Below are 25,842 nucleotides of genomic sequence, written 5' to 3' on the forward strand. Positions count from 1 at the left end.
TCTGTCTCTCTCTGTCCCGAAAATAAATAAACGTTGAAAAAAAAAAAAAAACATTACATATATATATATATATATATATATATATACATACATATATATATATTTAATATTTAACACGAGAGTAAAAATTCTACCTAACTCATGGCTACATCGCCATGCCTGGCACATACTGGGCACTCAATATCAATTAAGACACGGTAACTTTAACTTCTTAGTCTATGCTATGCTTTGGTTCAGGTGGGGAGAGGGAGGGGAGGTTTGAGGAATTGTATACAGCCTGGCAAGGAAATGACTGGGGGAGGGTAATACTCCTCATTCTCAATTTAATATAGTAGCAACCAGGTATTTGAGATAAATGAAAAGATCTCCTTTGTAACTTGGATTTCAGTTTTCCAAGGTGTCATCCAAGAGAAGCAGCCAAACAAAAAGTCGGCTGGCAGACTCCGGGTATACCAGACAACTCCCTGGTGGACAATATCCCATTTGGAAAGGACCGCATGGAGCTCTAGTTGCAGATACCAGCCGATCTGCCCAGAGCCATCCCCAGTGACCTCTGAGACAGCTTCTGTAGCTTGAAAATACATCTTCTACAAGTCAGAAATTGACATATTATCTCCTCCTCCCACCCCCAGTCTTCTAACAGTTATTGATGCTATTTGGAAAGCCATGCTTCCATGCCTATTAATAACCTCCAGAAAGAACCCCAAGGAAGTGTCAAGAGAAAAACAGATCTGGCTGGTGGAAGCCAAAGACTCAATCAGAGTTACAATTAGCAATTAATATATTTGAACAAAAAGAAAAGTTGTAACATCTTCGGTATCATAGGTTATCTGTCCAGGAGGCTTACAACAAAATACTCTGCCAATGAATTCATGAAATGTTCAGTCAAAAATACTGGTCTTTACAGAAAGGAGCACTTTTAAAGGACCCCTTATCTGTTTAAACAGACCAGCACCAGCTACTATCTTTATCTACACAGCAATGATTCCGCGGAATTTTGCTTACAAGACTGATATCATTAAACCTTTATAGTTATTTACATCTTTGTCAAGTTTCTTCAGGTGACCCCTCAAAGAGCAACTAAATCAACCTACTCTAAAATAATGGAGTAACTAATTAACAATCTCTACAAAGACTTCTCTTAGTGGTCTTCTTCCTCTCCCCTCCCCGGACTAGAATGTGATTAATGGAATTCTCTCACAACTTAGCTTGAAATATGCTTTTGCCAGTTGAGCAGCTAAAGCAGAATCAGATAATTGTGGTATGACTCAACAAATGCACAGCTGTTCATTTAAATATATCCATCAAAAGTATAAATACGATCATGAGAAAGAAAGTGGAACTGTGTACACAGGGACAGTGCACAAGTCGAACGGGTTAGCACTGAAGTAACCACAACAGACAACAAGGAGAAGAAGGGGAGTCACGGCTGGGAGAGGCTCTGCGTCCCGGGCAGAGAGAGACCAGAAAACTGAAGGAACTGAAAAACCACCTGCCCAACCCCAAACACTCCGTGACCTACAAAAGAAATTAATGGCCAGTTAAACGTAAAAATAAATGAGTTCTACTACGTGGGGAGAAAGAAATGAAATCTAGGAAATAGCTGGTGCTCCCAAGTACTGTGAGGTAGAAAGCCTACAGGGTAGAAATGAGGAATCCAATCTGTTATTCAAAACAAAACAAAGACCCAAAGGCCGGCCGAGGAAAACAGGAGGAACGGGATCGTCAGTCCTCTCCCCACAACCTTCGAAGACTGTGATTATGAAATCGTGAAATGTGGGAATCCCTCCAATAGTCCCAAAGCAAATAACTGAAAACTATCACCCCACACCAGGCAACACTTTTTAGAGGTTCCACGCACATGACAGTGCCCACCTGAGCACAAAAGGAAAGGAAACCAAGAAAAAGAAATCAGAGACCGTGAAGAGGAGCGAAGAGAGCCCTGAATGACAAAAACAAGTGCCTGGTCAGTCCTGCAGACCCCATTCCTTCCTTCTTCCTCAGGGATGGGCCCTAAGGCCTGATGGAACTTGAGAAGCAAAGGTACTGAAGACCTGGGCGCCTCTCCTCTTTTAATACGTAATTCAAAATAATAACAAATAAAAGGAACATCTATTCCATGATGATGATTTCCAAGCTTTCCCTGAACCATCAAAAATCAAGTTCTTGCCAAAAAATAATCTCTCCGGTTGAGGGGTGGCAGATGCCCATGTTGAGCCTGACCATTCGGCCATCTTGCCTGGGGAACCATTCACGTTCTCCATTTTAACAGACAAACCTCTTCTATTATTGTAAGTGACAGCTATTTGGACAACCACCTCCTACCTCAGGCCCTAGTCCTCCCACATTGACCCTCTTCATCCTTCATAGAACACTTTCTAGCAAGAGCAATCTGTTCCTTCCATGTGCTCCCACTCCTCTATCCAATCCATCACTGAAGTGCCTCTTGTTAAGGGTCTCTTTGTAGACCTTACCTTATCCTTCATATCTGTAAGGGATCTGAGATTTTGATTCGATTGACCAGACATGAGGCCCAGGAACCCCCTAAGCCCTCAGCAATTCAGGTGGTGCTGAGAATAGAGGGGGGGCTCACTTGCCCATTCTGCAACATGGTGGTGATGACCCCCTTCTGTCCCTGGGTTCCTCCCTGGCTGGGATTCAGAGGCTCCACTCTCCCTAGATCTTTACTTTTATGGTTTGGACCTTCTCAGTTTCCTTGGATGGGGTTTTCCTCTTCTGCCACTCATCCCTGAAATCTTAGTTTCCCACAGGGCCTCACATCTCTGCTCCCTCTTCTCACTCAAGATGGTACCCAATTCCATAGCATCAAGGCCACTGAGCTGAGACTGAACCACCAGGTGGAGAATGGGATCGCCCATTCGTTACTCATATACTCCTATCCTTATCACCTTCTTCTGCCACCATATGTCCTTGTCTTTCCATTGTTTATAAAATTAATTTAAAAAATTGTATTAGAGGGGTGCCTGGGTGGCTCAGTCGGTTAAGCGTCCGACTTCAGCTCAGGTCACGATCTCGTGGTCCGTGAGTTCGAGCCCCGCGTCGGGCTCTGGGCTGATGGCTCGGAGCCTGGAGCCTGCTTCCGGTTCAGTGTCTCCCTCTCTCTCTGCCCCTCCCCCATTCATGCTCTGTCTCTCTCTGTCTCAAAAATAAACGTTAAAAAAAATTGTATTAGATATTTCAAATTACGTAAAAACTGAAAAGTATTTAAAAAACCCGATTTTTGACCCCCCAGGTTTAATCATAAGCACCATCCTACCATCTAGTTTCAAAAATAAGTGATCTTATTTCCTCTGTTCTGCCCATTTTCTTCCTGTGGTATTTTAATGAGCATCCCAGATGTCACATCATTTCACCCGCAAATTCTCTCACAAATAAGGACTTCTTCTAAATACAACTATAAAATCAACATCTCACCTAACAAAATTAAAAGTATCCCTCTTCCAAATATCATCTAAAAGCTAATCAGTGTTTCAATTTGCCTGATTTTCAACTATAAACATCCCCTGCATTCCCCCCCCAACACACACACACAAAAAAAAATCACAGGGAAAATGGGGATAGCATACCAATAAGTTGTTTTCACTGTTTCCCGTTATTATAACGAGAGGTTCAGTGTTAGGATTGTGGCAGTACTGAGAATACTCTGTATATAATGTGGCAGAAAGCAAATGAGTTACTATGGTATATTCGAATTCTAGCATCTCCCGCTGTTTCAGAGAACCAGAAATCTGTGTGGGAAATAAAGGAAATATACATGTAATAGAGAAAAGGTTAAGTAAGAACCATATAAACTCAATTTGAATTGGAAGCACCAGTATGAACTTACGAAGTATTCTATATATAGTTATCCTTTGTCTACTAAAAGGCCTAGAAACAATGACCTAGGCAGTATGTATTCCTAGTGCCCAGACAGTGGAGTTAAAACACCACTTCTCACTAAAAGAAAAAGAACAAGTTGAATTGAACCATGGTTACCATCACCAAATCCAGCCAGTAGGAAATTAGAGATCAAATGGATGAGTTCTTCAACAGATAACCTATAAGGAAAGAAGGAAAGGAAAGGGTTGCTGGGGGAACCTGAGGTTTGAGAGACTTAAAAGACATAAAAGGATGCTCAAGACTAGAGTACAGGGGCTAGGTATGCACACATGGGTGATAAAACCATAAAGAAAGGCAACAGAGCAATTATTACAGAAGTGAAGAAAGCAGTGACTTCTGGAGGGAGAGAGGGGCTATGTCTGGCCTGGGACACACCAGAGGCTCAAGGGAAACTGCTAATACTCTCTCTCTTGATCTGTGTGGTGGTCACAAAAAATATTCCCTTTATAATAATTACCTAAACTATGTATGGTTTATGTGGATAGCTGTGTTTGATCTTATAATAAAAAGATAAAAAGAAGACCAAAGCAGAATGTGTGCTGTTAAAAAACAAAAAAAAAAAAAAAAAAAAAGGGGCACATTCATGATAAAACACACACACAGACGCACACGCATGCTCGCTCTCACCCTCTCTCTCTCTCTCTCTCTCTCTCAGGAAGTAACAGCACTGTGTATCGTATACATACACAAAAATCTCCCCAGTTCTGTGACATAAATAAGGTTTTGTAAATAAACTTTTGAAATATCAACTATTTTTTATCTTCAACATGAAAACTGTTTTTGCAAGTTCCAAGTTTATTAACTGTTAATAGAGAAATAGGCATGAGTTAGCTAGTCATAATCAGAAATCAAGTATTAAATAAAATTAATACATCATATGATAGGCTGGTCCTTCCTCTCTCCTCCTTCAATTATATAAGTTTCACGGGCCAAGGATAGGAAGATTGTAGAGTCCAGATCAATGTTTCCCAAGCACAGTGTAAAGCTATCATCAAGCAACAAAAATTAAAATCATAAAGATGTGAGCCCTCGTATATATACATATAACAATCCCGATAATGATATCAGCAGGTGTTCTTCTTACAGGGGAGAGAGTGGCGACTAGATATGATTATTTTAAAGTTCATGTATTTTTAATTTATTTTTATTATTTTTTTTTTTAATTTTGAGAGAGATAAAGAGTAAGCAGAACAGGGGCAGAGAGAGAGGGAGAGAGAGAATCCCAAGCAGGCTCCACACTCAGCACGAAGCCGGATGTGGGGCTTGATCTCACAACAGTGAGATCATGACCTGAGCCACAATGAAGAGTCAGACGCTTAACCAACTGAGCCACCCAGGCACCCCAAGTGCCCATATACTTTTTAAAACCTCACACATGAAAATAGACATGAATGAATATTCTGTGAAATGGCACTTTAAAATTCCACCAAATGGAACTTAAAGAAAACATGAAAATTCTGCAAAATGGAACTGCCCCCATCACAAGGAGTAACACCTATAAGCTCTGAGAGTTAAAAAGCTGTGATCCTGGTACACGCATGGGCAGATAGATCAGTGAAACTAAATGGATACCCCAAAAATGGACCAAGATGTACAGGAGAATATAGAATACAAAAGAAATCAAAGAAGAAAAGTTGGGACTTTCAGTAAAATTGGAACAACTAGCCAGTATGACAGAGACCACTAATTTCTCACTAAAATTCCTTCTTGGCTGCTTCTTGGGCACATGCTGACCCACAGAGACTGCGTTCCCCACTCTCCCTTGCAGCTTGATGCACCCCAAGACCACGTTCTCACCAATGGAAGTATAAGTGGTGTATGTGCAACTTCTGATCACTTGCCCTGGACTTTCTCCATTGTCCTTTGCATGGAGGGAGCCCAGGTACAGGAGCAACCCATCTATGACCATGCAGATAAATACTGGACAGAAGGAACATAAATCTCAATGACCAGTGGATAGGGGCTGGTCTGCTGACCTGGTTTGCTCACACCGGTACCTTTAGGTGAGGACAAAAATCAACTTCCATGTTCTTTGAACCATAGCATATCCCCTGGTTACAGCAACTCAGCCTTATCCTAATTAATAGAGAAAAATTAAGTTGGATTCATACCTAACATTCCAGATGGATCAAAGATTTAAACCTAAAAAACACCGAGCCACATGACATACAAGGGATCACGAGATAGATTTTTAGTTTAGAAATGGAAAAGGTCTTTTTCCTGTGATACGAATTCCTGAAGTCACAGAAAGTTTGATTATCTATGTAGCGCTACAAATGTTTTTGAACATCTTTTATTGACTGTCTCTTCCACTACAATGTAAGCTCCATGTAGCAAGAATTGGGATCTGTTTTCTTCACTATTATATATACACAGCTGCCCAGAACAAGTGCCTAATATATAAGAGGCATTCGATAAGTATTTGCTGAGTGAATAAATTGGTATATTTAAGTAGACACGATTTTAAATAATATGCACAGCACAATAATTATTTCTGTGCAAATGACAAAACATAAATATCACTTGTCACACTTAATTTTGTTAATGCATAGGAACACCTATGAACTGATAATAAAAAAAAAATCAATAACCCAATAGGAAAATAGACAAAGGACACCAACATACAAGGAACACAATTGGAAAGTGTTTAAAATTATGAAAAGATGCTCGATGTCAACGGAAATAAAAACGCAAACTAAAGCTACATTAAACTGTCATTTCTCACCTATCTATTTGGCAAAGAAAAACACCTTTGACAATCATACTGTGATCAGCAAGCGTATGAGGAAGCAGTGTTCTCATCCACTGCTGTTGAAATCAAAAACTCCACAAGCTCAATGAGCAGAGCAACTTGGCAATAAATTTATACAAAATTTAAAAAGCGTGTACCCTTTTACATAGCAGTTCTACTGCAAGAAATGGATCCTACAGATATGTTTGTGACCCTGTTTGAAATATTATATGTACAAGGTTATTCCCTACAGCCGTGTTCACAATAAAAAATAAACTAGAAGGGATCTAGATGGCCATCAACATAGTACTGGTTACGTAAATTACAGCACTGGTCCACAGTAGAATACTAGGCATCCATTAAAAAAGAATGCAGTATTGGGGTGCCTGGGTGGCTCAGTCGGTTGGGCGTCTGACTTCTGCTCAGGTCATGATCTCGCACTTTGAGTTTGAGCCCCGTGTCGGGCTCTGTGCTGTCAGTGGGGAGCCCACCTCGGATCCTCTGTCCCCCTCTCTTCCTGCCTCTCCCCCACTCACTCATACTCGCTCTCGCTCAAAAATGAACATTTCAAAAATTAAGAAGAAAAGAATGTAGTATTAATATAAGATCTTCCAAGAAATTTTATCTCAGTGAAAAAAGGTACAAAATAGTATATATTGTTACCATCTGGGTTAAAAAAAACCACACACACACACACACACACAAAAGAAATTGCAATAATCTGTAGGTTATGTGTTGTATATTATATATGCCCTGAAATCTCTGAAAGAAAACACAAAAAACTGGTAGGAATTTTTGGTAGGAATTGCCTCTAGGAAGAATAATTGGGCACTTGGGAGATGGGGAGGAGTGAGGCTTATTTTTTCTCACTTTTGTACCTTTTTAATCTTATAAACATTGATTGTATCACCTCCTGAATATAAATATTTTACCAAGGAAAAACATTACAAATATTTATCTCTAACCCCTAGAAATCTGAACACTTCTCTGGCGATTCTTACTGTCAAACACACTTGGAAAACCAGTGAGCTGAACAATCTTAACCCTGTTTCATAATTAAGAATCACAGGGTTAGCAATTAACAAACACCATCATCTCCTACTCGTTCAAACAAATACATATGCAAAATAAAGTCAGTCTCTTAGTTCCGTCCCTGTTATTCATTACTTCCTCTTAAAACTAATTCAACCTCATGCCCACCTTAAATGGGCATGAAAATATTTCAAAATGCTCCAAGGATGGCAGCCAAAACCAACAATTCCACTAATATATTAACACAGCCTGGTGCCTAAGAAGTTCCTTGCAGTCACACAGAAGATGAAAAATTGCCATAACTGTCACCTGGGCAACAATCCAAAGCTGTGCATCATCTGCCTTGGAAAATAAAAACTCACATCGTTAAGACTAAAAGTCCAATGTCAACAGCCGTGGCTTTTGTTTTCTGCCTAATGCGAAAGGTCTCCCCCCGCATCCCCCTTTAAATTATAGGCTAACCCCTCACTTGAGGACCGGTTATTACGTTACAGCCTTATAAGGAACACTAAGCAGTCATTATTTAGACTGACATTCTGCTTAAAAGGAAAAATTCTTCTTGAAAGGGAAAATGCCCACAACTTATCAAGTGGAAGGAAAAAGCAACTTGTAAAACAAAATGTATAGTCATGTTCATCAAGCTTTCAACATAATGAATATGCATACTGTTTGTAATACGATAAGATCTGTGTATGAGTAAGTATGTGTTTCAAATTATCAGCTATGGGCAAAAGAGCAAAGACAGAGAGGAAATTTTACCTGTACCTATGTCTGTATTTTATACTGTTTTGTAATACTTGCAATTAAATAATCAAAAATAAACTATTTACATAAAGAATAAGGTTTTTAAAAATAGTAAATTAGACTTTCCTTTAAAAACAAAACAAAACAAAACAAAACAAAACAAAACAAAACAAAACAAAACAAAAACGTCGGACAGGTACTGGAGACTTTCCAAAAGTGTTGAACCAAGGAGGCTGCATAGACCGACCCTTACAAGCCTTAATCCTGAGTTACGTGTTTCTGTGTCTATGTGCAAGTTTCCAACCATATCTGAGCAACCTGAACATTCAGCTCAAGAGACACACCCACCAATATTTAGCACTTCAGGCCTCCCCTCACAGAAACATCTTATAGACTCCATTCTAAAGTAGGTATTTGTGGGGTGCACAGCTGGCTTTGTCAGTAGAGCATGCAACTCTTTTTTTTTTTTTAATGTTTATTCATTTTTGAGAGACAGAGAAAGACAGAGTATGAGCAGGGAAGGGGCAGAGAGAGAGGGAGACCCAGAATCTGAAGCAGGGTCCAGGCTCTGAGCTGTCAGCACAGAGCCTGATGCAGGGCTCGAACTCAAGAACTGCAAGATCATGACCTGAGCCGAAGTCGGACGCTCAACCAACTGAGCCACCCAGGTACCCAGGCACCCCTCTTTCTCTTTTTTTAATGTTTACTTATTTATTTATTTTGAGAGAGAGAGAGAGAGAGAGAGAGAACGAGAACGAGCATGAGCAGGGGAGGGGCAGAGAGAGAGGAAGAGAGACAATCCCAAGCAGGGCTCAACCTCACAAACTGTGACATCACGAACTAAACTGAAATCAAGAATCGGGTGCTTAACAAACTGAGCCACTGAGGCACCCCAAGCATGCGACTCTGGATCACAGGGTTGTGAGTTCAAGTTCCACACTGGATGTAGAGGTTACTCAAAATAAAATCTTTAAAATAAAATAAAATAAAAATATTTGTATTCCCCTATAGTTTAACACAATGATAGCAAGAATGCTTTATATAGATTTCAAAATACTCCATAGGAAGCATATTATGAAAATGTAGTTCTGGAAAAGGTAAAAGTATGGAGGCAATAAAAAGATCAGTAGTTTCCAGGGAGTGACTGGGGGAGAGAAGAATTATTAATAGACGGAGCACAGAGGATTTTCAGGGCAGTGAAATTTTTCTGTTTGATACTGGAAATGGTGGATAGGGTCATTATACATTTGTCCCCAACCTATAGAACAAACAACACCAAGAGTGAACCCTAATGTAAAACCATGGGCATTGGGTGATAATGATGGGTCAACACAGGCTCAACAACTGTAATTAATGTACCACTACACTGATACAGTAGTCCCTCCTTATCCATGAGGGATACATTCCAAGACCTCCAATGGATGCCTGAAACCATGGATAGTACCGAAACCTATATATGCCACGTTTTTTTTCTTACACATACATACCTAAGATAATGTTTAATGTGTAAGTTAGGCACAGGAGAAGATCAACAACTAATAGTGAAATAAAACAATGACAACATACAGGACTATAATAAAAGTTATGTAAACGTTTTCTCTCTCTCTCTCTCTCTCTCTCTCTCTCTCTCTCTCTCTCTCTCTCTCTCAAAATATTTTCTATGCACTATACCTCACCCTTCGTGTGGTGATGTGAGATAATAAAATGCCTACATGATAGGATGAAGTGAGGCGAATGACGTAGGCGTTGTGACCTAGCATTAGGCTACCATTGACCTGCTGACCACATATCAGAAGGAGGATCATCTGCTTCATCTGCTGACCACGGCTGACTGTGGGCAACAAACCATGGAAAGCACAGGGGCGAAAAAAGGGGGTCCTGCTGCAGTGGGAGAGGTTGTGTATGGGGCCAGGGGGTACAGGAGAACTCTCTGTACTTTCTGCTCAATCTTGCTGTCATTCTAAAACTGCCATGAAACATAGTCCGTCTGAAAGAGAAAAAAAGAAAAGTGGCCCCGTAAGGGGGAAAGAACGGGAGAAGTATTTCGTATGTAGGGAAATATTGATAATATTGGAATAAACTGGCCAAAGTTAAAGAATAACCGAGCAGCTCTGCCACAGAGACAGAGAGAGAGAAGCCCACCTTCAAGGCAACGCAAGAATTAAGCACTATGAGGCTAGAGCCCTAACCTTTTTATACTGGATTCATACAAACCAACGAAATCATCACTGTGGCTAAGAATTTACCGTGTAGATTTGATCTCTGCCAAAGAGCATTAAACGAGGTGATCTGTTGAAATGGCTCTAGAGCTGGCTCTGGCAACGCTGCTCCGGAGAGCTCCTGGGTAAGCTGACTCAGCTACCTTAGGGCTGGTGCCCCGTCATGTCGCGCCACGGTCCCTCGGGCAGGGCGCTCTGGTTCAGAGCTCCGCTCTCTCGTCCCCCATTCACCGGAGACCAGCGGAGTGGGAGAGGTGCTCCTGGAGTCTCCTGGAGGAAGAAGCTTCCCAGTAGTTCTGCTCCGGCAACGTGACACTCACAAGCGGCTCCGGGCTGCAGTTGGGGAAAAAGAAAGAACACCAGCTAAGAGAAGAAATTTCCGCAGTTGTGAGTGTGCTGGCTCAAAGTGCACACCTGACAAGGCTTTCAGTTGGGACCCCAAAACTAAGGCCAATTTACAACTGAGGCAAATATGGAAGGCGCTGAAAAACAATGCCACACAGGATGTTGGTAAACTTCAAAATCAAGTTCTTTCAAAGCCCATATACCATGGACTCCAGCCCATTACAAAAACAGCAAAAAAAAAAAAAAAAAAGGCTTTGTACATATTAATTATTATATGTACTTGGTTAAAAACAAAACCACTCAAATGGTACACAGGTATAGAATGAAAGTCTCTCTCCAGACCCCCAGCTGCTCCTAGATAGCCCATTGCACCAGAGTAACCAGTTCCTTGTGTATCCCACCCAGAAGCAATCTGGTTTAGGTCCACTTCCAACCCATTCTCAGTCATAGACAGAACTAGTTCAAAGGCTCATAAAACAATAGTGGGGAAAGAACAACAAGCGGAAGGGAAGGGGTCTAGATAACTAACAAAAAAACACACAGCCACCCAAGTTCCCCTTTCCTTTGGGAAGACTTTAAAAACATCAACATTTGCCAAAGGAAGAGGAAATTTTTATTAGAACCAAATTTTTCCATCCAAATAAGTCACACAAAACACTGAAGAACTTACTCCTTTCAAAAAAACAGCACCTTTTTTTTTTGTTTGTTTTTAACCTCAGGGAACATTTTGCCAAGAAAACGTTCATGTAAATAAATTTAAGCAGAAAACAAACCCAAAATACAGCATTCCTAAATAATTATTGGGAAGGAAAACCACATGAACCTTGAAATTCAAGGGGAATGCTTTACAACTAATACCAACTCTCCTTGCTTCCGTTTAAATGAAGGCTCACAACCAATTTGAAAAGACAGCCTAGCTATGTAAAAGGCACACAAAAAATAAGACAACAATATCTCCCCCATAGGAAAGTCAACCAGAAATTTTGCATTTTCAGCAATCATTTAGAGAAGTCAGAGGGTAAAAACCCATTTCTAGAGTGGACATCTGTAAAAACAGACTCATTCGTGAAGCAGCATCCACAACCTTCAGTTTCAGAACCAATTGCTAAAATCCCGGTGTTTTCCAAGCCGCTGGAGCCAGGGAAATTTGGTGGTCAGGGTCTCACATTGACGTTGCCTTCCCCTTGGGCAAAAAACTGTGTTTTAGAAGGGGGCCGCTGTTAAGCTACCCCGCCTGGCACTAACTATGTCTTTAATTCATAGATACTGTTTGGGAAGGGGCTTTAGACAATAGGAAAATAAGAAAACACGGGTGCATATTTTCCTGATTCTTTCAAAACAAGAATCATCCGAAGAACGATCAGAGATTGACTGTTTAATTACAAAGGTGCTTCTATTTCCCTTCCAACTCCCCAGTCTTACCTATTACCTTCACCGCAAGGAATTCCTTCAAGAGCAGGCTCAGCTTCTCCTGTCTCTGTTCAGCCTTTTCTAAGGATTCTTCTTTTGTCCAGATCTTTCCATTCCGATTCATCCAGTATTTTTACTCTATATGACTCAACCTGGCACTTGATCCCCTGCCTTGAACAGGGTTTGTCTCACAGCCAATTTAAAACTAGAAGAGATTCACATATTATCCTTCTGCTATATCATTCCTTCCCAATACCTAACACATAGTTGGTGCTCAGGAGTTATCGGATAAAACTCTTCAAATTAAACGTAATTTAAGATTTGCTTTAGAATTCATCAGGCTCTCCACCATGGATTGAAGTCAAAACGGTGGTGTACCACAAGGAAGAACAGGTTGGCAAAAAGGGAGCTAAGTGGAGAGCAAATGCCAGAAACTTAGGTCTTCAAACGTTCTACTCAGGACCCATCTCCCCACAAATATACTTCATGCCAATAAGCAAGCTTGGCAGAGCCTGAAAGGTAGTGGAAAGCAGTTATGCACAAAACCCCAAGAGTGATTAAAATTAAAAAAAAAAAAAAAGAAAGAGAGAGAAGAGAGGGGGAGAGGGGGAAGTGCTATAAAAATATCTATGTAGCAAACTTCAGCATCTTGTCCCAAAACTTCCATTGAGCTGAGTTTTTTCCTAAAATCTTAGCCAACTCATTTGTTTGGCTATTGAGGTTTAATTATTGGTGGCTAATCGTGCCATATGAAAATCTGACCCTTTATAGAAGCTAGAGGCACATTCCTGTGAAGTGGTGAAGGGTGAGAGTGAGGAAAGGGGAGAAAGAGAAATAAAAAAAAAAAAAGTTCTTACTCCAAATGCAGGTTTAACATAGCAGTATATTTTTCTTTAATCCAATTTAAGAGAACATGCATAGTTTCTTAAAAGTTATTGTAATATGATGGGACCCGAGTAACAGGCAAGCATAAAAGATACTTAAAATCAAACAAGTTCTTGGCAGTCAACATAGCAGCTAAGCAACAGGAAGAAAAAAAAATTCAGGACAAGTTTCCTCAAGTATTTAATTATAACTGTATCCTTGGCCTCCAGAAATTGTAGCTTCCCAATACTGAAAAGTCTTGTCCTTTCAAGACATCATCCCTTGTACGGTGATGGATGTTAAGGAAACTCATTGTAGTGATCACTTTGCAATATACATAAATTTCGAATCATTGTGTTATCTACCTGAAACTAAGATACTGTTTTATGCCAATTATACTTCAATTAAAAAAGGGGCGCCTGGGTGGCTCAGTCGGTTAAGCGTCCAACTTCGGCTCAGGTCATGATCTCGCAGTCTGTGAGTTCAAGCCCCGCGTCGGGCTCTGGGCTGACAGCTCAGAGCCTGGAGCCTGTTTCACATTCTGTGTCTCCCTCTCTCTCTGACCTCCCCCGTTCATGCTCTGTCTCTCCCTGTCTCAAAAATAAATAAACATTAAAAAAAAAATTAAAAAAAAAAAAGACATCAACCCATACCTTCCCTGTTTATCTACCCAGCCCCATAACCCAAATAAACCATGGTGGATCTTGCTGTAAAATTACTGTTAACTGAAATTACTTTAAGAAGCACCATATGGTTGTAAGAACATGGACTTAGGGAAGAGCCAAACCCAGTTTTCCAACCTATTTAATGTGATCTTACCCAAATCATTTAACTTCTATGGGTTTCAGGTTCCTTTCCCATGACACAGGGTAAATACCTTCCACCTTTGAAAGTTACTGATATACGCCAGCTATCGTTTAGCGTGCCCTTAGTTCTAGAACCGTGCTAACCGCACACTTGCATTATCTGATTTAATCCTAACAGCACAAAAACTGAGGAAGGTGTTATTATTCCCCCTTGAAAGATAAGAAAACAATGTTAGAGAGGTTAAGTAAAACTGCCCAAGATCATAATTTTTAATAAGTGGCAAGACCAAGAATCAATTCAAGTTTTTCAGACTCCAAAGTCTATGTTAACTGCCATTAAGTAAAATTGCATCGTGACTCTTTATAAGAACTGAACTGAATGCTCATAGTAAATATTCTCAGTTCCCTTTCCTGTTTTCTACTCCTTAGAATAATAGAAAGCGCTAAAGCACTGTGGTAGGAACAGCAGGAAGCACACCAATCCCAAACAATCACACAAGCCATCTACAAAATCACACTACAAATGTCCTCTCGTCTCACTACAACCAATGTCAAGTATCCTTGAAGAATAATCTATTCCAGACACTTCAATACATGAGAAAGACAGGTATGATTGCTTAGTAATGCTGGAGAAAGGCAATGGAGATATCGGCCGGTTCCCAAGATTACCACTTTCCCAGTGGCACAAACCTAGGTCACATGCCCTAGACAACTGATAAACTCAGGGGACACCATGGAGCAGGGAGGGAAAAAAAAAAAAAAAAAAAGGAAAGCCATACAAGGCTGAGAAAAGATAAAAGCTGACTGAACCAGGAAGCAGAGAGGAGCATGGAGATATAGCAGATCCCCTTCCCCAGGCGTATCCAAATTCTCAACAGATACTAATCTTTGGGACTTAGGGATGAGAGATGGGAATTTCCAGGAATTTCTCCAGAATTCCCCAAATTATAGCTTTTCTTAAAATACTTCCAAATACTCTTTACTCATTATTATGGGTATATATATTTTTGTTTTTTAAATGTTACATATGTAAGAAATAGTGTTATTTACAAAGGATTGTAGCCTATAACAAATATTCAAATGCTAGGAAATGCCAGTGAACATTATTGGGTAGTATTCCAATAGCTGGCCAAATCCAGCCTGCAGTCTGTTTTGGTAAATAAACGTTTCATTGGAACACAGCCCCACTTGTTCATTTTACGTATAGTCTACGGCTGCTTTCACACTAAAACAGCAGAGCTGATAGTTCAGACAGAGTCCATATGCCTTGCAGGGCCTAAAATATTTACTATCTGGCCCTTTGGAGAAAAAGTTTGTGGACCTCTGAAATAACCTGCATTTGGATCTATGAGGAAGGTTAACCGCACTACACCGAATCCCGTGTTGCAGTTGCCATTTCCAAGACTTGTTCTGCTTCAGAAACATATTTCTTGGAATACCGCTCACAGGATTTGTATACAATATGCTATGTATATAAACTTATTTTATTTGCAACGATGACTCACTGGTAGCAGCAGACAGGGCCACAAACACATATTTATAACATAGCAACAGCTACAAGCAATCACGACCAGTTCTTTCCTCTGTGCTCCTACCCTGTCCTGGCTCTGGGCAATGTCAGTCTTATCCTTCGCTCCGCAGGTTCATGTTCCACTCAACATCAGTGGGTTCCTTCAGTCTACCACGGTCTCTATTGCTAATTGTTTAATTCTCACAGGAGAATTGCAACACGCTTTTTCCCGTTCACCTGATTGCTGATTGCTCCGGGGATCTGAAAAGACATAAATTTCCCAAGAAATCCCTGGAAGGAATTCTGCCATGGAAATAAACTATTCTCTTCAGGTGTAGCGAGACTGAGTCTAGATCACACTCACTGGACTTTTAAGGGATAGAAGAAAAAGAGTTGAGGAGAGGAGGGAGGATGAGGAAAAACAAAGTCTCCAGGATGTTTTAAGGAAAAGATTAAGGTCTGTCTCAAAGCCTAGAGAGAAGGGACACCTAAGTGGAGGTTCAGATGATGATGACATTTCCTAAGGCGATGGCCCCAGTGACAGATTTAACGCCCAAATATCCGAACTTAAGTTCTAATTTGGCTGCCATGACAGGCATTCGCTGTGAGTTATGACAGGAGTTAAGTGTAATTAAACACCACACTATTTCTGAAAATAACCTGCTCATACTTTATAATCTCAAACACCCTCTTCTGAAGTGGCTGGGTGATCCACCAAAATCCCCTTTATCCATCAGTCTGGCCAAAGATTCATTTATTTGTGCCAGAAATACAAAGCATGAGGACCAAGGATAAAACTCAAGGGAACAAATGCAGTGGGATACAGCAGCACCAAAAGGGTTCTAGGCTTGAACCAAAGAGTCCTGGGTTGAGTCCCAGCCCTGCCAATCACTAGACAGGTGATCTTGGGCCAACTGGCCAACCGTCTGAGCCTCAGTCTCTCGCAGGCAAAATGGACATCATGACTTCCTTGCGAAGCCCACAGCACGTGGTGGGTGTTAATAAATGGCAGCTATTATTATAAACAAAGTATTTAAGGAGCAGGAATAAGAGGAGGAGACCGTGGTAAAGACTGAGAATCAAAAGGGTTGACTTATCACACTGAATCATTTGAAAATGCTGACATTTGACCATTTTGACTCACAAAAATAGCAGTTTTTAAATAAATACTATAAAGGGCTCTGCGGGGAAGCCTGAAAGGAGACAGCATGAAAGACTAATACCCCATCCTCATTCCCCCACTGGGGGAAGCTTAGAAGGAATCCAGACACCAGATGGGAAGGCTGCAGACTAAAATAGAATACCCCTTAGTCAACTCCTCACTAGAGAGGAGGTGTGACTTTAGGGAGGAGAAGATTCAACAAAGGACAGACAAACACATACACCTCACTCCTAGGTAGCCCACATACCTCGCTCCCTCTCTCCTTCCTTCTCCACTGCTGCCCTGTCCTTTCCCTTAATTATTTCTTTCCCTAGGCAAAGCCCAATGGTGTCCTGTTAACCAGCTGGGGAAGGACAGAGCACTTCTGCTCAGCTGACGTTACTGAATGCACAGCAAGCTTTTCGGTAGGCTTCGTAGTGCAGTTGGCAGCTCGATAAAGATACCCAATGGATCCGCTGCATTTTCCCTGTTATTTTTCTGTCTTCCATTCATACCGTAGGTGTTAATTTTTTCAAGTCCTCCTAGACCTCACCCAGCTGATGGGTCTGTGGTTGATCCATGGGCATCATGACAGTTCCTGGATGAGATCTGAATTTCAAGCCCCCTCACCAGCCCAAACCCAAGTAGCTCTATTCCAGCTATCTCTAAATCTCAAAAAAAGGTGCTAAGTGAGGACTCAAAATACCTTGTGTACAGCGGATGAATAACAGGTTAGAGGTAAAAAAAAAAAAAAAGGAGGAACATGTCATTTCTTCCATCCTCCCAACCCGTACACTTAAAAAACAGAATTAGACTTCCCTGGTAATTAGCTTGCCTTTCTCAGTCTGTTGGGTCAGCTTTAACAAATGTAAATCCAATTCCCGCAGCATTTCAGCAATCCCCATTGCTGTGTTTTATCTGCTGTCTGGAAGTAATGTGGCAATCCTTGATGATCACCCTCACACATTAAACTATGGAGGCTTTCATCAGATGATGATCTCAAAGCACTTTTACAAGAGTTCGCAGGGATGCCTCCCACGTGGGCTAGAACCAGATTTTCTGGTTTTCTAATGGGGCGTCTGGCATTCTGTTTCTCCTAAGCTTTACTCTGGTGTAAACACTCCAGAGTATATATGCCCTCACTAGATAGACATTAGCAAAGCTTCAACAGGGAAGCTTCTTGGAAGTGAGGACTCTGTGTATACAATATCCTGCTGTAGCTCCAAAAACTGGTCTATGATCACCAGACATTTAAGTATTTGTGGAATAAATGGAGCTTAAAATTACAGAAAAATCCAAAGTATTATCAACTGCAAGCTCTTAAACTTGTTAAAAGAAGCTTTTCTATCACTAAGTGGCTAAGTTTCTACCCTACATTTAAACTCAGTACAGTGCAAAACATACTAAATACTCTTATTTGAGGGGAACAGGTTAACACAAAAAGCACAAAGAAACATATAAAAAATTTTGGAAAAAAAACTATTTCATAAAAGCAGGCTTCACTTTAGAATAGCAGTAAGTTTTCTTAGTACACTTATTAACTAAACAACTCCAAATTAAGGTGAAGTTTTTCAAAATTGTTAGCTACAGAAATGTCCAGAAACACTGAAGGGCCACTGCAAAACAGGAATACCAAAACAAATGAAGAGAGAACTAAAGCTTTTAAAAACCATTCTTCCAATGCCCTCTTGAAAATATTTATGTCAATTACCAACCTAAATAAAATTTTTACCAGATCGTTCTCCCTAATTGAGACTCACTGAGAATAAATTGGAAAAAAAAAAAGGGCAATCGACATTCTTTTTCTAACTGTTTGGCTTAACGTATTTCCTCACAGGCATATAAGCATTTCCAAGGAGACGCAAGAAAACTACCTGCCCCCCTGTGCAGAGAGAAAAAGGTAACAAAAAACAAAAACAAACAAGCAAAAATAAAAAACAAAAACAAAAAACAGTAAGGTTAAAAGAATGAAAAGTGAACAGTATTCTATATGGCTTTGTCTTCTTGTACTGTTTCTGTGCATGTGTGTATACTACATGCCCATAATTATGTCAGACAAGCTATGCATTTTATAAGTAGTTGCCAGCCCCATAATGAGTTATCTGAAAAACTAACCTGCAACTTCTTAAAGAGAAAAATAGCCTCTTATTTATCTTTAAGCTTTATAATAATTGGGGCAGCATCCCTTCCATACGACTCAGCAAATACTTGCTGACTGATGAACAGGGAGATTAATTAAAGTAAGATTCAAGTCAAGAATCCAGGTGACTCTGGGTCTACCAGAGATTACATAGCCTTCCACTCTGCTCGGTCATCTTGATGGGATTATTGTAGGTTGTCTTCAAGGTATGGAGGAAAAAACACTGAGCCAAGGAGCTTGACAGGTCCCTGCACCACACATGTGTGACAATGGGAAATCACTTATCGTCTCTGACATCCATTTTCCCTGATTATAAATGGAGAATGGCGGTCCAAGCTGCTGAGTTTCCCTCCAGCTCCAAATTTTCTGTTTAGATAGTTCTTTTACAATCACTAGCAGGATTCCTCAAGAGTTATGCTAACAAGAAAGGCTACGTCTTTTCATTAAAGATGGTTTTCCAATCTACTCCTGTACTGAGATGACACACAACCCACTCATTAGAGGAAAAAAAAAAAAAAGGAAAAATAACATTTTTCATTTAATTTAGCAGTTTCGTTCTTAACTCATACAGGTTTGCTTTTAATTTGCTTACCAATAATTTGTTTGCCAACTGAAGGATAATTAAGAAAATACACAAAAAGAAGTGGCACAGTGGGGTGTCTATCAAGAACAGTAGGGGCATGAGAATATGCCCAGTTCCCAAGACAAGGAATCTAGATGAATAAAACTAAAGTCAGCACGTCCACATTACCCACCACCCCAAATGTGCCAGTTTTCCTTTATGTTTTATCTCACACAGTGGAATCACACCAATGAACCTCGACGGCAAGGTTGGAAACTAGGGGTTCATCTTACAAACCCCACCAGTGCCTTTGTCCCAGCTCTTGTTGTCTCCCACCAGCAAGACTTCCAACTGCCTCCTCGGTGATCTCCTCTGGGGACCTGCCAACAGTGCAGTCACTAACCATTGAGCAGCCTCTCCTCTGCTTAACCATCAGCGGCTCTCCTCATCATGAACAGAGTCCCGATTTCCACGACCTGGCCCAAGACCTCTCCACCCTCATCAGTCACCACCCTTCAGGTACTCTGACCCTGACTGCACCATACAGCACTATTAAGATGCCATACTTCTGTTTTCCTTCATGCCTTTACCCTTGCCCCCACCCCCAAATGTCTTTTTCCACCTGTCAAACCCCTATGCTTCAGGATCAGCTCAAGAATCACTTCCGGATGGAAGCCTTCCCTGAAGCCCCCATGCCTACACCCTGTCTGAGGTACATGCACCCTCCTCTGTTGTTCCCAAACGTAATTATCATGGCACCTAAAAAGTACATTTCACTTTTCTTTTTCTTTTCTTTTTTTTTTTTTAATTTCACTGCTTAGTGAGTCTGTGACTCCTCAAAGATAAGTAGTATTTTTTCATCTCTGAACACCAGGGGCAGTCTTATAAATAACAGGTCCTTAGTAAACACTGATGGATGAATGAATGGGTGAACCCTGATAATGGACTCAAAGCATAAGAGGAATGCTCCAAAAGAAATATGAACAATAAAAACTGAGAACTGTGCTAATGGAAAAAAAGAGGTCGGCCTACCAGAATCCACTTTTAGTGCTGTCATGGCTTTTAATTCAAGGCAAAAAAGAAAAAAAAAATCCCCAAATCCTCAATTATAGAGTCTGAGAACTAAAGTGTTTATTTCATACAAAAAAGACAATGTGTAAACTAAATGTATACACTAAACCATAGTCGCTGACTGACTTACATATGAAAACAGGGAAGTATTTCCTAGTCTAACACTTTAGAACATAATCTTCTTCTAAATTATATATACAGAAAAGTAACCTGAGAACAACACTTAAATACCATGCTAACACTGTAATATTACTGGAAACGAAGATGTTGTCAGTAAAATGTAAGAAGGAAGATGCTTCATCTTATAAGAAAAACATTAACTTTTTCCCACAAAATTATTCCCAAGATGGTCACTTGGAGCCAGGCCCCCATGCGGTTCTCAAGGCTAGGCTCTGACTCCCTGGCCTCCTTCCAGATGTCTTCAGTAAAGGTGCTGAGGGCCAGGGTGGGCAAAAGGGGGGGCTCTTGCTCTTACCATGACAAGGCTATCTTCTTAATGTTCTTCCCCATCCCACTACCCATTTCCCCAGCCCCAAACTTTCTATACCACATAGCAGGAAAAAAAAGAACAAATGCATAAATTGCTATGTAATGTAACTGAGCTTAATTCAAGAAGCATAAAGTAGGTAACAGAAAGGAGGCAATGGCCAACGCTGAATATTAAGGAAAAGAGAAGGAAGATCCAAGGAAAACACTTGGCTGTTGGTAGTGCTCACTGGCTAGGATCACTTTAAGTTTACACATGAAATTGCTTAATGCATGAGTCACTTCAAATCATGACTGTATGGATTCATTTAATATGTTCAAGCAAACCTGCAATGAAGATGACCTAGAAGTCTGGAGATGCACATGATTCTCCAATCAAAAGAATGGGGGTGGCTGACATATTGTAGAAAAATCAAAAACATAAATGTGCTTGGAAAAAACTTAAATCCTGTCGTTTTCTTATTACAATGGGCAGAAGAATGTCAGACAGTTTATCAAAATTGGATGATTTAAAAAAAAAACAAAAAACCCACCAGGTTCAGAAATGACTGTTCTGAAGGTTTCTGGGACACAGTCAAGAACTCTGTTGCCCATTAGGGGACTGGTCCAGGAGCTCGGCTTCTCCCTTGACCCAGTGTACAGGATGATTGGGAGCCAGACTTTGGCTTCTACTGCAACAATCTTAGCTTTAAAATCAGTCTTAAATGCTGATGATTTCTCTCTGGGGTGATGAAAATGGCCTAACATTGGACTGGTGACAGACGCACAATCTGTGGATTTACTCAAAGACACTGAATTACACACCACGAAAGGGTGGATGTTATAGTATATAAACTAACTCAATAAAACTGTTTTGAAAACAAAATCAGTCTGGAAGCTCTTAGGCCTTTTTCCGTACAGCTTAAGACCTTAAGCGTTTGCTGTGCTGTGCTTGTTAACTACATAGAGACATTCCGTGTGTCTCCCAATTCATTTCTATGGAAAGAGCTGAAGCTTTGAAAATCACAGTTCAGTTTGGGAACTGAACCTAGGTCTGTCATTTCCTAGGCCCTGGGATCTTGAGCATGTTACTGTCCCCGCCCCCCCCCCCCCATCAGATGAGCAGAATGAGTCTGCAGATCACCAGTGCACTCAGACTGATGGTAAATGGCAGAAAATTAAAATGGAAGGGGCTGTAAAAAAGGACATGCCAGCTGTGTGAAAACTAAAGAGAAGACACAAAAGCAGAAAAGATGTGGTAAGTGAAGAGTAGGGACCGAGGCCAGCCTACCTAGAATCAGGGCAAACCCCTCTGGAATCCTCTTTTGAGTTCCAATGATGCTTTGGGGTCAGAGTGACGTAGGGTAGGGAGATGGGATAGGCCTGCTCCTAGAAGAAGCATGTGTGATTATCAGCCTACATTATCTATGACACCTAAATGTCTGCATTCCTTACCCAAGTAATTCTATTTTGTTTATTTTGAGAGTGAGAGAGTGTGCATGAACGTGACCGACAGTAAGGGAGGGGTAGAGAGAGGGAGAGACAGAATCCCAAGCAGGCTCCACGCTTAGCATGGAACGCGCAGGGCTCGATCTCATAACCGTGATATCACGACCTGACCAGAAATCAAGAGTCGGACGTTTAACTGAGCCACCCAGGTGCCACTTTACCCAAGTCATTTTATATGAGTAACCACAAAGCAGACACATTTTCCATATTTTTAAATCACCTCAAGAGTCATTAAGCATTCAGTCCACTAATGGACTATAGGTTCTTAATTGGGACTATTAATTAGAACACATAGTTTTGCACCAGGATTCATTTTTTACAGATTAATTCTATAAAATAAAACATGCCTGAAGTTGACTGTGTTAGCAGATTTTCATCGCAAGCCCCAAGATTCCACACCTGTGATTTAATTTACATCAGCACAAGTCGAAACACCGGCTTTTCAATCATTTGTGATATTCCAACTCTTAAGAAACAACTTACCTGACAATGAATACGAACAATCTATATTTACCGTCAAGAAGTCAAATTCCCAACTGGGCCAGAATTTCTAATGTGAAGTTAATTCTTCATGGTCGTTTTGACACCACCATTGTCACCTAAAATGTGCTCTATTTGATCAAGTAACTACACACACACACACACACACACACACACACACACAGGCTGTATATATATGTGTATATATGTACACACACACACATTTAAAAAGTATCAACTTTATTCCACACAAGTTTCTACTCTTGAAAACAACTTGAGAGGAACTGAAGAGACTAGCAAGTTATCAGCCCTGCCCTCCCCTCGGTAGAAGCTACACTGTAGCCAACTAAATTCTCACACTCAAAGATCCTCAAGAGACCAATGGGTAACAAACTAGTCTTCCTCAGCTGCGCACTAAAGCGCCTGGAGATTGCTCTCTGGTAGAAATGGAGAGTGAGCTGCATATCACAGAGCTGGGATTCTTTCAATAAGATGACGAGGCCAGGAAAGCACCACACAGGGTATTAAAAGGAAATAAAACATTAGCAACTGCCTCTGTTTACCATTCATACTGTCAACAACTCTGAGAAAAATTCTGTTGAGTTTCACATCACTAAACCCTCATCCATTTTATAAATATTTGTCTCCCTGATTTTGTGTTTGTTTTTTTTACTTTTTTAAATCCCAGAGGGAAATGATAATGTTCTGTAAGTTTTAGAATAGCTTATTTTCCAAAGTTGGCAGGAAAGGAAAGGCTAGCTTCTGCTAGCTCTAATTCTGAAAGCATGAAGCAGTGAGGGAGGGGTCTCTTAAATAATAATTTTTTAATAAAATTTTAGTTGTTTCCTGAGCAGCACTTTTGTTGGTTCTACCAGCATTGCTGTGCAGCCGGGTTTTAAAATAAACACACTCTAGCATAAACGCAACGGAGTCTCCCAGAACTTAAAACCAAATTTAGACTGGTTTAACACAACCGTGAGGAGTCCTTCCATCATTTCTCACTTTGGACATACAATGAGTAGGTCAAATATATGTTTAGAAGGTATTTTACTTTACATTTAATTTTGTATGAACTTTCTTAGCATGTGCACGTGTGCACATACACACAGGCATGCATGCACGCGCACACACACACACACACACACACACACACACAAAATGCTTTCTCTTCTACTTCAGAATTATACTCAACTCCTAATGCCTTTGGCAAAGACAAGATCCAATATGTAAGGTACTTGCGGGGGAAAAAAAGGCAAATAAATATGAATATTCCATGGAAGTAGTATGCCAGGTTTGGGAAAAGCTTCCAAAACTTCTGTATATGAATATGCTCTTTCTCTAGAGGGAGATAAGCGGTTGCCTACTATAGGGGTTTTTGTACATCCAACATCAAGAATGGTAAGGAAACTAAGTATCTCACACCCACATCTGTTATTTCTCAAATACAGTATGATCTATGGATGTGAATTATATGAATGTATATTTAATCCATATATATTTAAAATGCAACTAAAACCTTTAGTGAAGGGCCTAGTTATTTTTCCTAGGAAACTACCAGCACTCCGTACCCTACCCCAATCATATCTTCTTCCTCCCCTACACTGAGCTAAAACCCAGAACTGAGTCCAGACGGCCTGAATCAGAATCTAGACCCTGCATTTTGCTATCTTGGGCACATAACTTAGTGTGCCTCATTTCCTTCAACTGCAGAATTAAGATTAAAAACAAAAACAAAAACAAGAAACTGTACCTACCTCACAGTTATTACAAGGGTTAAACGAGTGAATATAGGTAAAACACTCAGAACAGAACCTGAAATATATGTACTATTAAAGGGTAAGTCATTACTGCTGATGCTGTTGTTACTATTAGAACCATAATCTTAACTTTTATGATACTCCTTTCCTTCCTTTTCTTAATAGTTCTTACCTTTTTTAATTTTTTTTAACCTTTATTTATTTTTGAGACAGAGAGAGACAGAGCATGAATGGGGGAGGGGCAGAGAGAGAGGGAGACACAGAATTGGAAGCAGGCTCCAGGCTCCAAGCCATCAGCCCGGAGCCCGACGCGGGGCTCGAACCCACGGACCGCGAGATCGTGACCTGAGCTGAAGTCGGACACTTAACCGACTGAGCCACCCAGGCGCCCCAATAGTTCTTACCTTTTAACAACTAAAAACTATAGTTACTTTGGCTTATCTTGGAATTTCCCTCTTTTCTCACTCTGGAAGACACAATAGAAGGTACTGGGGAGTGAGGTGCTGAATCAGTTCTAATCAAAACTTCTTTACCTCAGTAATAAATAATAAAGTACTTGTGACACTCACACTGGACTGCCATCTAGCTCTGCCCCATTGCAGAACTGCAGACCAATGACAAAAGCAAGGATCCTTCAACCAGTAGAGTTTCTGGACAGACTAAAGAGGAACCTTCACATTGATACCAACTTCGCAGGTTCTATCCCTTGGAGGTTATCCACGGAGGAGAAAACTGAATTCAAGTCACCACCAACCAACCAGCCAATGACACTTTAATTAACGATACTTTATTTTTTTTTTTATTTTTTTAATGTTTATTTATTTTTGACAGAGAAAGAAAGAGAGAGACACAGTGTGAGTAGGGGAGGGGCCAAGAGAGAGGGAGACCCAGAATCCGAAGCAGGCTCCAGGCTCGGAGCCGTCAGCACAGGGCCAGACACGGGGCTCGAACTCACAAATGGTGAGATCATGACCTGAGCAGAAGTCAGAAGCTTAACCGACTGAGCCACCCAGGAGCCCCTACTTAACGATACCTTAATTTGGTACACAGTGCCTCTCTCTGTCAATATGCATGCATAAATGAACATCTATCAAAATCACTATGGAGCCATATATACGATAAAATCTAAAAATGAAAACCAAAGACTCACATCTGG

The 25,842-nt window shown here is 40.6% G+C and overlaps 1 protein-coding gene across 3 annotated transcripts in view; it reads right to left on the minus strand.

Annotated features, from left to right (window-relative positions):
- Positions 1-10,959, minus strand: part of ACVR1 (activin A receptor type 1) — an 86,861-nt gene extending 75,902 nt beyond the window's left edge. The window contains exons 1-2 of one of the 3 annotated variants that reach the window (XM_040475137.1): positions 10,654-10,959; positions 3,588-3,749 (exon numbers count right to left, since the gene is read on the minus strand). The gene's annotated coding sequence lies outside the window, so the exon portion shown is untranslated. The remainder of the gene's footprint in view (positions 1-3,587; positions 3,750-10,653) is intronic. The other 2 variants (XM_040475138.1, XM_040475136.1) reach the window with 2 other exon arrangements.
- Positions 10,960-25,842: the final 14,883 nt, after the last annotated feature.

Source organism: Herpailurus yagouaroundi, unplaced genomic scaffold (genome assembly GCF_014898765.1).
Source record: "Herpailurus yagouaroundi ecotype Mexico unplaced genomic scaffold, PumYag 140, whole genome shotgun sequence".
Lineage (NCBI taxonomy): Eukaryota > Metazoa > Chordata > Mammalia > Carnivora > Felidae > Herpailurus > Herpailurus yagouaroundi.